The sequence below is a fragment of the Porites lutea genome, chromosome 9 (genome assembly GCF_958299795.1).
Source record: "Porites lutea chromosome 9, jaPorLute2.1, whole genome shotgun sequence".
NCBI lineage: Eukaryota > Metazoa > Cnidaria > Anthozoa > Scleractinia > Poritidae > Porites > Porites lutea.
The window spans coordinates 13,935,647-13,948,233 of record NC_133209.1 but is presented as its reverse complement, the minus strand read 5'-3'; the positions used below and the strand labels follow the sequence as shown (position 1 = coordinate 13,948,233).

Sequence of the window (12,587 nt, the reverse complement as noted above, 5' to 3'; positions counted from 1 at the left end):
TAATGCCACGTTTTAATTGGTCAGTAAGATCAAAGTAATACGAATGGTATTGAACGTTGTGCCCTACAAGTCCACAAAAACATATAACAAAGAAGTGTGATGGGCTTTTTAACCATTCCACTCTATTGACTGTAAATTAAAAAAAATGGAACAAAATTTTAATAATTTGATGTTATCAGGACCACTTAAGCCCGAAAGACAAACATTATGATGAGAAAATGGGATCATATAACGGACAAATACTGTTATTTTATTTCAAGGCATTTCCCGTTTCTTATCAGCAGTTTGCAGGCGGTGGTTGCCCGGCCAATCAGCAGATCGAACGTTTTTAGGTCGGTATAATAAACTTGTTATATATTTTGCGCAGCCTTTCCAGTCATTGCTATCAGTCTGTACTGACATCCCTTTGACGATTAGGCCGTGATCGCGTAGAAAGCCTGGAATTGGCCTTGTCCGAGCTAAATTGCGATTTGGCAAGAAAATTTATTACCGCCTTATACTATAGCTCCCCGTGCACAGAATCCCAGGGGTACTGGTCAGGGGCTGACAGCCTAAGATATCGGAATTGTTCGTCGTAAAAATACCAGTCACCCGGTTTGGCTGAAATGTCGCGAATGATCTCGCAATATTTTATTAGTCGAGGGGCTTCATGGGGAAATTTTTCTGTAAATATGGCTACAAAAGTATTGAAAGCTGATAGCCATTGATTAAAGCTATGAATTTTCTTAGAGGGTTGAAAAGGCTCCAGGGTCAACTGGGGTTGTCTCAGGGAGCTGTCAGTGGACTTGAAAGATAAAGAATACTTTTCAGTAGTTGGGGAGACGGAAATCAGGGTCCCGAAATCGATGTACTTATTTGCCCAGGTTTTTCCTTTAAGTTTGGGAGTTACATTATTACCAAGTGCTACGGCTCTATTAATTACTGGCAAATGGTTTTTTTTTTTGCCTGTTAAATGGAGCAGATTAGATGACGTACTTGGTGCTGCACTTTCGGTCGGAAGAGAAACTTCTTCATCAACTACTGCCTCGCCAGTAGGCTTGTCTTGGCACTTGTCGACTTGCTGTTGGGGAATCTTCTCTAAGGCCCCTTGAACTGCCTCGGTTACAGCGAGGGAAATTGACGAAGTTGAGGCGTACACATCCATTGTCATCAAATTAGCTGTGTTTGAATTTTCAGCTGCGGAACTTGCATACTCTGTCTCAGGAGCCGTCTCTGTGAGGTCGGAAGGTCGTATTCGCTTCAACTGTCTTCAGTTCGCTTAGGCAAATTAGATAGTTGGCGCTTCTTGGGAGGCTTAACTTATCAACAGAGACAGTTACTGTTAATTAACTCCATGTTAGATAAAAACCTCCTGTCTAACATTCTTTAGAGCGGCAGAACCCACCACAGGTAGCCCAAGCTCGAAATATGAGCATCGGCGAGCATCGGCATTGTTGCGTAACATTCAAAATATAAGGATTTGTATGGGAAAAAACCTATCGTTTCTGTAACCTACGAAAATGACAGGATTTCAATAAAAACAGCTTACCTTACTTAAAAGGTGTGTTACGTCTCTCCTGTGTGGTCCACGGGCCGATTTATGGCCGTTTTATGGGTTTTTATGTAAACGGTTTTCTCCTTTATGTAGAGGGGGGAGAAGTCGAAGTTAAAATATAAAAACATCACAGGCCAAGTTCCAGTCAAACGAAAACAATAATAAAAAAAATAGTGAATAAATGATGAAATTGAAATAGACCATATGAACGTCAAGTACAGAATACCGAGTGCATTGCATGGCATTGTGCACACCCGACAAAAATTAGGCGGCCGGAGATCTGTTGTATACCAAAAATGGTACCTGACAGCAAATTATGAACCCAAACCTTCCCGGTAGAGAACAAAGAGTCCCAAACGGAACCTATGGAATCAGAGTGTACAGCCAGTGTCGTGCTCAAATGAATAAGCAACGAATGGAACGCATAAATCAAAGACTGACACAATCAAAGCTGGCCGCTGAACTGCGACTCATGGTGTACAGTCAGTGTCGAGTCCAAAAATCAAGAGGCAACGACAAAGCAAATAATCAAAGGCTGACACAATCATAAACACAGTTGTTTAATTCAATATGAAAGGGTCCTGCTGGACATTTCATGCAGGGAGATACTCCGCAGGTTGTACTCGACCATGTTTGTTTCAAATGTGGCGCAAAGCACCCCGCAAGCCAGTGCTCCGCCACCCAACAATTAACATCGCGCCACTTTCCCCAAAGACGGACCAGTTGCTACGAATTCTGCACAGCAAACCGGCCACTCCCGTAAAGGTGGACAGGCTTAATTTTCTTTTAACCGGATACCCTGCTGACTTAAAATACTTTTCAATTTCAGGTTTTTCTTTCGGTTTTCGTATCACTTATGTGGGCGAGCGGCAGACCTTTGAATCTCGTAATCTAGAAAGCGCAACCGAGAAACCACACGTTGTTATGATGATTTTCTATTTATTGCCGAAAGCGAAGAGAAATGCCAGGCCGATTTAAAAGGTTTTCTTAACTTGTGCGAGTATCTCGGGGTTCCCAAAGCAGAAGAAAAAAACGTCGGCCCTCAGACTGCTTCGCAGGCATTACCCTTGATACGGTGAAGCAGGAAGCCAGACTGCCAGACGACAAGCAAAGGCTTCTAGGAGCGAGCCCATGGATGAATTGAATTAGTGTAGAAGAGACAGTTCAATAATCAAAGAGAAACATATAAATCCTTTTGAACGCTTCATTGTGTACGGACTTGCCAAATTACAGCGTGACTCGAAGTATTCGATTGCATGTGCACATAAATATTCTAGAAACTTATCAGCGCAGCATTTCTACTTATGACGCAAAGATCACTTTAAGCAAGTATTAATAACGGTTGTTAGTTGTAAATGAGATATGTCCAGGATCGATCTTGTTAGCAAAAATTTGCTAGCAAATTTTTTTGATGTGACTGTCAAACACTTTCCGAACGATAGTGCACTTTCTTGTAAAAAAAGCTAAATTTTACATAAGCCCGAGTTTTATTTAAACCGTGGTTTTAAACAATAATTTTAATGGACCTCGAAGGTTTCCCATAAGTGCGGTGCTTTAAAATAAATGTTCAATGTGCTGTTCACAAAGAGCACGTAACGGCACAGGGAGCCCACACAATCTGTTTGTGTAGCCGATTGTTATTTTGTAGTAAATGTACTGGATTTACCGTTTGCCTCACCTATAACGATACATCGTTGACTATGTATATAAATTTTTGAGCGATTTTGAAAGAGTTTGAGTTCGCCGTTGACTGTTCCTTGTCTTCCTTATAATAGAAGGAACAGTCAAAGGCGAACTCGAACTCCTTCAAAATCGCTCAAAAAACCACTTTTGAGGCAAAAGGACGACTACATACCACAGGTAAGGTAATTCAACGTTATTTATCATTGATTTATATACATAGTCAGCGATGTATCGTTATAGGTGAGGCAAACGGTAAATCCAGTACATTTACTACAAAATAACAATGGGCTACACAAACAGATTGTGTGGGCCCCTGTGGTGTCATCAGCAAAGAGATTGAATGACAATTTCGCTGAAGAGATGTGAATACCGTTAATATAGATTAAAAATAACAGAGGACCAAGCACAGACCCCTGAGGGACACCATATGAGATCATACATTCGGTAGATAAGTTAAAACTCCCTTCAGTTACTAGTGAACGACCGAGAAGGTACAAGGCAAACCAGGCATTGATAATTCCTCTAATGCCATAATGATTAAGTTTTTGAAGCAAGATTAAATGTCGACGGTATCAAAGGCCTTTTTTAAGTCTAAAAGATCCCGCAAGTGAAAAGTTTTTGGTCCATATTGTTTTGTATGACATTAACGATATCAATAATGGCATGTTGCGTGAAATGGTTTTCGCGGAAGCCATACTGTGACTTAAATAGAATATCGTTTTTACCAAGATAGAATTTGAGGCAGTGGTACATTTATTTTTTTAAATACCCGATTGAAAATAGACAGTAATGATATCGGACGATAATGACCAGGCTCAGTCTCATCTTCATTTTTGTACACAGGAACAACTTTCACTTTTTTCAGTTTGGATGGAAAGATGCTCTTTTGCACAGATATGTTTATGATGATGGAGAGAGGGCCGGAAATAACGCATCTGGCGTCAGTTCAAATACGAATAGGACAAGAGTAGATAAGATTGAAGAGAAGAAGAAGATTGATATAAGATTGATATTTCCGATACCAATCGATAGAAATCGATAAAGAAATAAACTTGTGAGTTCGATTGATATCGATTTCCGATAGAAATCGATAACGATGGATTTATCGAATGTTATCGATTATTATCGATTGTTATCGGAAAAGATTGTTGTCGTTTTACAAGTTAATCATCGACACAATTTTGTCTGTATGGTTTTATTGAGTCATTCAATCATCATAGCATGCAATAGGTTTACTATCATCAACAAAATACTATAGGAACAAAAACAATAACAGGAACGTTTGGTCTTTTTATCGATCTTCAGCTTTAGCGCAGTTCATAATACAGGAAGAAGAAGAAGCTGCGGCCAAAAGTAGCGGTGTGCAACCCTCGGCTAGTCTCGTTATAGCAACGCCAGAAAGATGAAGCAGAATAAACAACAAAATCAGTATTTTTATGATTTCAATTAGTCGCATTAAAAAAGAAACGTAAGAATAAATCACAGAGTAAGAAAGAAATAAAAAAATATCCAGTAGCTCAGCAATAATCACTTTGGCTCCATAAATATCGAAGTGGGATGAACACTCCGCCTTGACTAGATGATGAAATCGATAATGAAATGCTTAACCTTAAACGCCTTTCTCGTATATTCGTTTACTAGACAGCAATGCCAGTCTTCAGTAATATGTTTGAAATCAACACTCTTTTGGATTATCGACTGTTATCGATAATTATCGATTATTGCCAATCGATAAAAATCGATAATTTTTTTCTGTGAGTTCGATTGTATTCGATTACCGATATCAATCGATAGCAATCGGCGATTGATATCGATTGAGCCTATTGATATCGAGTGTACCGATTAATTTCCGATATCGATTTCTATCGATCGACTAGGCCTGGTTTTCACGGTACTCTTTTCTCTGCTATGTTTTAAATAGCATTTGACCGTTTTTTTAGGATCGTTGAGCTGGCGGCCAAGAACGCAAATTCTGGTGATTCGGTAGCTCAACTCAGTAACATGCGCTTTCTCACACATGACGGAAACATCCACATGTTTAAAATGACTATCACAAACTTTAAACACAACACGGACAAACGTCCATTTGTTGTACTAATCGAGCGGCAAGATTCTCTGCCGTTTTGCCCGGTGCAAGCAATGTTGGATTATTGCAAACTCAGGGGCACCCAAGTAGGTCCTCGTTTTTGTCATAGCGATAGAAGCCGAACAACGGTAGGTCAGTTTAATACCGAACTCCACTGTTGCTTGTTTCAGGTTGCGGGCTTGACACCGGCAGGTATAAGGATCATAGCTTTCAAACAGGAGCTGCCTGTGACGCATGCTGCCGAGAAAGGGTTCTCCGATGCCCAAATTCGGGCTCTTGGCCGCTGGAAATCCGACGGTTTTAAGCTTTACATTAGGTCCGACACCTTACACGCTAATCGACAACTTCCACCCCCCCCCCCCCGCCCCTTTTTTCCCATTTTTGCCTTCTTGTGTGCATATTTGATTTGATTAGCCCCTCAAGTCTCTAGTCAGGTTAACGAGGAAGGTCAGATATTGGACTGCTTCCTCGAAGCCTGATAATTTGTACTCATTGCTTGCCTAGTGGCGATAGCAATTTATTACTGTAACTAAGGCGTCCTCGAGGACTAGTTAGCGGACTGCCTCGATCGTTATCTCCCGCCTTTACTCTCGTTCTTGTTATATGTTTTTGAGGCACATAGCTTGCTTAGATTAGTAATCATTGGTCACGTTGCATCATAATTGTGCATAGTTGTTAAATGATTGTGACACGTTAGGCTACATGGAATAATAGGCGCAATAGCTGATACATGATTTTGTTTCATCCCATTAATCCCTAAAACATACTTGCAAATATGGGAAATATGGCCGTCATCATACAGGGGCACCCAACGGCAATTTTCGGGAAAATATCTGTTCGGAAGACGATTTGAGATCTAGAATTTTCGGAGCATTTGTTGTAAAATTTCTTGCTTGCCTGCCTCTCCTAGGATTTTCGAACATCTACAAAATGGTATAATTACTCATTTTTAACGGATTTTGACGCTAAAAAAGGCCACCTAGAATTTTCGGGAGCCTTTTCCTGGCTGAAATTTTCGAGAAGGTAAGTTTTTATCCCTATAATTTTCGGATCACTAGATTTTCAGCTAGGAAATCCGAACAGATGAAAAGTTTTTAGGGGACAAAAATATGCCTATATCTACCGTTTGAATACTAAAATACGTTCAACAATGCTATGTTAAGTGGTTTTGAACTATTTCCTCGTTGGGTGCCCCTGATCATAAATAAGGTCTATTGATATGAACCTCTTCACTTCCCACTCAGCTATAAAAAAAACGACACCTTGGCACTCCAGCTCTCTCTTATTTAAACGTCTTTTTTGGTAGTCTCCTATAGGGGTCAGTTTAAGCTTGAGCCACACCGACCTTACAGACCTTAGGGGTTTAAGTTTAATTTTCCTACGAGTATCCCCGTCACTTTTTATTGGAGTCCACCCCGGGATCATACACTCGGCGAAGTCTCTTTTCCAGTGCTTTCCCGTCTAACATTTGTACTTTACATATCTTAAGAAAAACGTCATTTGAGGATGTTATAGGTTAAATTTTTCACCACGTGTGAGACATTGTCTGCAAGAGTGAGAACGCGTGACAACAAAATATACGATCTCTTTTGGTGTTTTCTGCAGGCATATCATTTTAAAGTTGAAACCTCGAAAACGTTGGCCCAACTTTTCCAAGTTTCAATCCACGTCCATCTTTGCCATTCGTTGCAACAGACGACAGGAAACTGTTTCACTACCTAAACATGGTCTTATATAACAAATCAGGACTATTATTTTTGGAATTCTTAATGTGAAGACCAGATCTAGCGTTTTAAAAGGGTAGTAAATAACGTGACGTCATAGACCTTCAAGCATACGAGTTGGAAGGTTTATGACATATTAGCCTGACATTTCCTTAATAAACTGAACTCGAAGATGACCGATCGTGAGTGGAAGTACATACAAACGTACATTGAAATTAACGTAATCATTTTTATTGTTCGAAGTTGATACTTTATCACTATCCTTGTTTCTAGTCCCCTAGTAGACATAGGGGGAGGTACAAACAGTTGACTCCCGATAACTCGAACCTTCAAGGGAAATCAAAAAAGGTTCGAGTTATCGGGAGTTCGAAGAAAATAGCCGAGAGTAAGGTAAAAAACAGTTTTTACTGCACAGTGAACATTTTAATCACATTTAATATTAGAAATGCAAAGTGAAAATTAAAAGACACTTCTAGATTATAACTGAGAGCGTAACGTAACAAAACATAGCCTAAATAGAGCATGCATTTCACTGTTTTGAGAAGAAAAGGTGCTTCGCGTTAGCCTGTGACAATCAACATCAGCCTCAAGAGTAAACTATACTCCTACAACACGTCAATAGGAAATCCAAAATTCAATTTTTTGGACGCCAGTAGACGGCTTTTTTCTCGACTTTTTAAGGGCTCAAAACATGGTTAGAGTTATCGAGGGTAAAATTATATAGAAAATGACCTGAGGGGAAACGAAAATTGGTTCGAGTTAGCGAGAGTTTGAGTTATCGAGGGTTCGAGTTACCGAGGGTAAAATTACAGCGAATGTATGACGGAAATCCAGGAGAAATCGATTTTGGTTCGAGTTAGCGCGAGGTTCGAGTTAGCGAGGGTTCGAGTTATCGACTGTAATCAGATAACTAATCACATCTTCAAGATCTAGATGGGCACTGTCCATGTAATACTGCTTGGTTAATCCCCTCAACTTCCACCTCCTATTTTTGTGACGTATCTAACAAGGCATAACGCAACTATAAAACTCTTTTCAACTCGGGCATCATCGTATTTACCAACATCCTGAAGGCACCATTGCATTAACTGCAAATCACTTACCATGTTGAGTGCTAAAATTCTGTAGTTTAGAAGCAAATCGCAGAAAGAAGTAAACGCTCAAGTGTGATTATAGTCAGTAATTACTAACGCAGACCAACACTCATCAGTCGGGTGCTGACAGATCTGGCACCATTGGTATTAAAGGCCACACCCTTGTAAAGCGACCTGGTAGATGCTGTGCGGAAGTATGGCGATTTGTAATCAAGACACCAATGGTTACACTGCTTGTAACAGTTGGTGTAGCCGGAAACAAAAAAACCGGTGTAGAAAGAAGTATCGCAGATCAACAGCTGGTACGAATAAAGGTTATTAATGGTTCCAAAGCCTATCCACAATCCATAGGTGTCAGCTTGCTTCCCATAGTTACCAGCGGCCCTGATGGTCGTCAGGTTGGTCTTTGCTTAAAGTAAGCCTTATTTCCAGTTTTGTGATCAACGAAAATGATCTCAGTAAACTAAAACAAGAAGAGAAAAGAACAAATGACTTGATGGAAAAGACGGAACGATGGACAATGTCTTAGAGAATATCCTGAAGGATAAAAAAAAGTAAAACTATTTCTCGACATGCAAAAGAACAGCCCACAAATGACGTCAGAGTGAGTATTGCAATATTTGACTGACTTTTGTCATTTTTGTCATTTTAATGACAAAAGTCAGACTGACAAACATGATATTTTAATGAAAAGAGAAAAGCAGGTGAGAAATTGCCAATGTTAAGTCAATTTGTTTGTCCGAGTTTCATTTTTAAACTGTAACTAAGCGCCTGACCATTTAAATATTCAAGCCTTTAACTCTCAAGCTATACATGTGTTATGTGTTATACATTTCCATTTGCACATTAGTCAAGAGAAGTTGACACATTTGCCTCATATCACCTGTCTGCTGGACAATGTATTGATATCATTACAAGGAGAAGTCACACGCAGATTACTCCTGGGAGTTAGACTGAGGGTTACGGCAAATTTCATACACAAACCTATTAGTACATGCAAAAAATGAAAGAAGCGATGTCACAAAAACAAACAAAAGGAAGTTGGACTGAATTTGCCGTGAAGCTTATCGTACAAGAGATTGTTGAATGTTGGATAGAGCAAACTTACTGAAGGAAATTGTTGGAGCTTTGCTCTACCTTGTCCAAAGGGAATATTAAACCAAGTCCTTTTTTGGGTACGTATATGTCATTGCTGTCCATAATAATTTGTGCCGATATGTGCTGGTTAGACCCGGATGTAGGAAACCAATCTCAGGTCAGAAGGCGTTTTTTTGGAAGGTAATCTAACTGAACCAGCTAATCTCGTACCCAGATGTCACTCTGTCTTTTGGAAGATCTAGGTACGAGATTATGAACCAGCCTGATCCAGCTCTAAAAAATACTCTCTGAATTTGAAAAGATTTTTATCAAATGAAGTTGGTTATGTTAGACTATGTCCGAAAGGTATGCACCAACTTACTCCGATGTTGTTGCAGTTGGTCCTGTACCCGTCAGTTCCATAAGGAAATAAGGCATTATACTCGACTTCAGTGCTGGGTTTGGCGTATTCATCAGTAGTGTAACACATGGTCCATCCTCCATTGTATGACGTCATGTCACAGTAAGCTAGGAACGTATTTGAATGGCTTCCACCATCTGGGTCTAGCCAGTACATGCCGTCTCCCCGAGACTGACCTCGGCTCAGAACGTCCTGACAATCAATTCCTGAAGAAAAAAAAATATTTTTCTTCACCTGTATTTAAAACGCTCCTTGTGACTTTGTCTGGCTGTTTTTAGAATATTCTTTCTAAGGGTTTGAACAAGTTATGCGCAAACTTCCTTTGGACACACCACTCATCGCTACCTACGGACGCTGTTGAAAACACTTCACAAGCTCCAAAAAACTGTGCCTTCCAAAACACGCTTGTTCACTAAATATCGCATTATGGTCTTCATGAAACACCTATTAGGACTGTAAATAACTACACAAGCGTGCTTTAAGCATGCTTAAATATTTGATTTTAAAACTGAGAGGAGATTGGTAGCCATTTGTACAAGTGAGGCAAGTGCAGGAAGCGAACACATCCTACCAACCTGGTGTTTCCTGGGAGTTTTGATTCAACTTTTTGTCCAATATTTGTACCCAGTCTTTTCCGTCACAAAACTGCAAATGATTATCTGCCATGCGCAGCACTCCTTTGTTTGCAGAAGTACAATTGGCATCGACCTCCTGAACACGACACTGACAATCCTAGCAGTCAAATTAAATGCATACAGTAAAATTGACGAAGCAATATACACTGACTTAAATCCACTGGCTGGTCTCTCATTATCAGAGATACCAGGAGCACATGACAAGTCATAGGCTCCTGGAGACACTATCTATACACTTTAATTGTGTACAGTGTTTACTTGTTTGGGTTAATCGTAGCCTGAATTTCATCCGATTACTTCGAGTCGTTATTACTCCCTCAGTAACGTCTAAATCGACCGGCCGTTAATGCCGTCCAGTGACATCACTACTCCTTTGATTTTAATCATGGAAAACGTTTAAAAACACGATTTTCAAGTGGAAAACCAAGAAATATCGTTTGAAATGTCTGCATCAGGCATGATACAGAATTGCTTTACCTTTTTCGATCGTAATTCTTGTTTAAGGTTCAAACTATCGACTGCATGCAGTACTCTGAACCTGTTGTAATTCCGTATTAAAACTCGGTCGCAATCACGCAATAAAATAAATACACACACGGAACACTTAGGTCAAAAACACAACGATTTGCTTTAATTGAAAAGAAGCTGTTTGGTCCTTAAAGAAGAAAAAAGAAAACAAGGAAACAAGAAAGAAAAGCTAACAGAATGGCCGAATTAATACTAGAGACGAATTATCCGTCTCAGACGGATAATTCGTCTCTAGTGTAAATTCGGTGCTAAGACGAATTATGAGGCAAAATTCCTCTGAGGCTGATTATACGTCTCTAAATATATATCTAGACCGGGAACGTAGACGGTTTTTCGACGAAGTTTCCACATGAGAGGGACTGGTTTCTATATTTTTGCAATGCTTCCTGGGATAAATAAATAAATAAATATCTAGACACATTATTCGTCAAAATTCGTCTTCGGATTTATACTTTGACGAATTATCTGTCTGACGGATACCGAAATTCGGCCAATCATTACCCTTGACGGTAAAAATAGTTCAGTAGAAAGTCGAGTTATAACATTGGTCTCAGAAACTTCGCATAAACAAAATCACTGCCGAAACCGCAAAGCGGCTCTAAATGAAAAACCTACCGACTCTCCGCAATGATTCTTCATTCGCAGCTCAATTTAGCATTTCATTTTCGAAGACGAGGGCAATTTTGCTGTTTACGATAAAGATTATCGAAATGTTTGAACTCTACGCATGCATACCAGGGATGTGATCCGCAGAATATCAAATGACAATCCCGCTAAAATTTATCATAATTATGCATAATTATGCGAATGTTTAGACAATCATCCAATCAAAATCACTACCCGGTCTTCGGATAGAAGTGACGTCACTGGATGGCATTAACGGGCGGACGATTCTGACATTGCTGAGAGGAGACTCTAAGCAATCGGATGAAATTCAGGCTAGGTTAATCGTTGCTTAGTATTCGTGTGTACCTGCCAATACCCAGGGTCAAGAAGCGAAGATTTTTAACTTCAAATATGAATTAAAAGCAACAATAAAGCATAAGTGATTTTTCTTTGGGAATGGTGGAATCCAATTCCCACACTTAGGGGATCAGGTGATGTGAGGAACAGATCACTTGGGTGCCCCCAGATACCAGTATTCAAATCGTATAAGCAAACAGAATACAATAACCCACTAAATTCTAGCAGGGGCATGCCAGGGCGTACCGACCACGTGACCTCCTTTTCGCGCGCAAATACCCTGGGACCAGTGTGAAAAAGGGAATAACGAATATAACGAGGCTCAAGAAACCGGCAAGCGAAGCGAGCCACGCCCAGTTTGCGTCATTCTTTGCACTCACCCCCTTCACCAGAAAGGAGCCTGCTGATCCCAAGCTCACTCGCAAAGAAATATTTTGGCGAAATCGTGAGTAGCCCCCCTTACAGACGTATCAAAAAACCCTGCAACCAACATCGGGCAAGTCAAGATACAGATAAATTAACGAGATGAACTCTGTATGAAAATGTGTCCATTGACCAATGAGAAAGTCTGTATTAACATGCAGTTGTCCATATTAAGTTGGTTGACGTTGAGAAACAAGGGAGCTCTGATGTGTCTACAAAGAAGGGTTTGACTGCAGAAATCCTTTGTAATACGCTTTTCCATATACATGTTTATAAGTTCTATTTTTTTGACACATACAAGCAGTGCACAGATTGTGTGTTTGTGCGACTCTGTCAAGTGACCTTGTTTTACAGTTTATCCTTTCTATCTCTGTTTCATACTTTCAATTGCAAATTCCAATTTTCTATTTTTTTCAGTA

At 39.9% G+C, this 12,587-nt stretch overlaps 1 pseudogene; it reads right to left on the bottom strand.

The window, feature by feature from the left end:
* Nucleotides 1–7,641: 7,641 nt before the first annotated feature.
* Nucleotides 7,642–12,587, bottom strand: part of LOC140948344 (uncharacterized) — a 5,433-nt pseudogene continuing 487 nt past the window's right edge.